We start from the raw sequence: 2,961 nt of genomic DNA, 5'->3' as shown, positions 1-2,961 counted from the left end.
ACAATTGTACATCTTACCTTCCAAAGCTTTTTGCATTGCTCGCAGGTGAAATGAGGTGCCCAGGGTTTGTTTTGATCCCCGACAGGCATGCCGAAAGATGCCTTGTAGGCCTCACACATCTTAGCAGATGCTTCCACAGAGTACTTTTTCGCTCTTGTCTTGATAAATTGGCCGCAAACATAGCAAAATGCGTCTGCTGGATGCTTGCAGCCTCTTGATGCCATCTCAGAAAAATGCAGATATGTATCCACTTAGACAGCTAGAACTAAACTGTACTGGTGGGCTTAAGGCCCCTGAATTTATACTACTATTTATATTACTGGAAAGTTCGAGAATGTTCTAGAAGTTACTCCAAGTTTACTCAGTACTGAATCTATCTGGAATGTTCTTGAAAATATGTAAATTTCAAAATATTACTGTCCTGGTCACAAAAGCAAAGTTTGTGGGGAATGATAGCCATTGTCTATACCTTTGAGACATAAGCAATTAGGAAATAACACTTACTACCCAGGAACAAAACAAATAAATAAAAATTGTTACACAATTAATTATCAGACCGACCCAGGGTCAGGGGTAAAAACAGGGATAAAAACATTCAGTACAGAATGCCTTCTGCCACAAATACCTTCACTTGATGGAGGTCTGGACAGCACCTCGAGAGGGTATTTTTGCCTACTCTTCCACGATTGCCAGGTTTCTTAAAGGTGGGAATATCCATACTCTACTCCACCACAGGCAATCTGCTGATCGACTAACTGTGATGTCATTTTTTTCATATACTGCTGGGGGTAGGAAGTGTTAAACTATCTGCTGTCCCGTTCTCAGTTGCTATGCCATTATGGGAAACCTAATGCAGCTAAACAATGCTGTACATAAATTTAATTTAAAGAGTTTGTCAGTGGTGTTTAAATTGCCGAACATGAAAGCACTCTACTACCATCACCATTAACACTGCCTTCTAGCCAAGTTATGAATAATAAGCGTTCTAAAGCAATGGATGTCTTTCAGAGAAGACGGTGAAAGTGGCATTTGACACTGTGTTGCCTTGAAGAATAGGGCAATGCCTTTGGAAAACAGGCTACAACCTGTGTGCGTTTGCCCCACAAATTAATTTTGCCTCTCCACTGTGAGAGACATTATGCTTGTCTGTGTCCAGCTATGATTTGTAAAACATTATCCGAGTCGTTTCTTGCAACTCAGCCAGCACAGATGCGGGTAAACACTTTGCGTTTCAGACAAACAAGATGCGTCGTGCCACTTGGGGAAATCTGTGTTTCAACACGCATGGCAATAAGGAAACAAAAAACTCCACAACATTGTGGAACTCAAGTAACGCAAGTCCTGTGGCAGACAGCAATGAACAAGATTGATTTACGGAGTCAGTCGCGAGCTCCGAAGAACAGCCGTTCCCTATACACACCTTCCCATCTGCACCCTCGAGCAATTAGCCCCTACCGCCATTCGCAAGAGGCTGCTAATCTAATTGTCTTCAATTGGACGTCTTCAGCCTGTCCTTAATATGCACGATGGTTGGCAGAGCTGGGGATATTAATCCGGTATTTTTACCCCGAATTCATTATTTTTATCTCGGCCCTCTCAGCACTACATAATGGCATGTTTGGTTAGAGTGACGATCTCTGACAACGGCTCTGTGGGGGCCAGTCTGCCGTGTGGCTTATATAAAAAAATATATACATATCAGCCCCATTTGCATGCATAACTGTAGTCATACATAATTTACCGCAACATCTTCAAGTGTGACAGATATTTGTTGGAACTAAAATGAATAAATTACAGTGGCTTAACTTTTTTTGAAAGCAACAAAAAAATGTAGATGCATGTAAAATGCATCCTTCATGTAATTTGCATAATTTGTAATAGATTTGTGGCATTCCAAAGTTGATGCTGTTATCTGGTGGAATTGTGTTATATATCTCCCCAACAAAGGTTGCGAATGAGTATATTTGTCTCATTGTCAGTGGCAGTAGCTAATCATGAAACTGAGTGATGGAAAAATGTAATATATATGTGAAACCCCCAACAAATATAGGTATGTTTTAAAGGTCCTGCAGTTATGGGGGAGGGGAGGGGGAGCCTCAACACATTTGTAAATAACATTGCCTTAAAATAAATATAAAAATATAACATCTGCGACGTTTTGGGAAATGACCCTTCTTCATAGCACATAAAGGTTATGGGTTCATTAGAGTTCAACAGTTATGTTAGAGTTCAACAGATTGATGGGTCCAATGAACGAGATTATGTTAAAATACTATTCACTAGAACATTTCTGAATAGAATACCATATTGGGTCAGTTTTTCTGCAGTGATGCGCGCAAAGGTCCTGAAGGCTGCTCTTATTTTACACCCAGGGATATAAAAATGGAAAACCTGATGCTTATCAGGGGGAATCTGTTCCTATGGGGTTGTAGAAATGTGTATGACTTTGGACTTAGTATTGGCCTCTGGGGATCTAACATTTCTAATGAAGTGATAACACAGCTAACAAAAACAGCAAATCTGAAATGATCCGTGAACCAATTATACAAGGTACTTTAAAAAAAAAATCCATAAGTAAAAACCTGGCATATTCACAGCCATAGCAATCCAATTACAATTATCCACGAAATGGAATGGACTCGCTGTACTTTTCAGTGATTATTAGTATTCACAGAATTAACAATGTGATTCCAAGCTCGGGCTAGAATTTCTTGAAGAAATTACCAAAGTATGTTATGCTGTAAAATGAGTGTTAAAGAGCCTGCAACATAATAATTTGCTCAAGTTAACCATTGTGTGATACAAATGAATACATTCCAAATTTCAAAATTGTGTTGCAATAACATTTTACAGAAAACAGATCTTTACTTAACTATATATATATCCAGAACTCACTTGCAACAATCGATAAGTCTAAGTGGGATCTCATCACGTCAAATAAAGACCACGAATAACAAGTGA

This window comes from Lampetra planeri, chromosome 1 (genome assembly GCF_965212315.1).
Source record: "Lampetra planeri chromosome 1, kcLamPlan1.2.h2, whole genome shotgun sequence".
In the NCBI taxonomy this organism is placed as follows: Eukaryota; Metazoa; Chordata; class Hyperoartia; order Petromyzontiformes; family Petromyzontidae; genus Lampetra; species Lampetra planeri.
Note: the sequence above shows the minus strand (reverse complement) of the source record.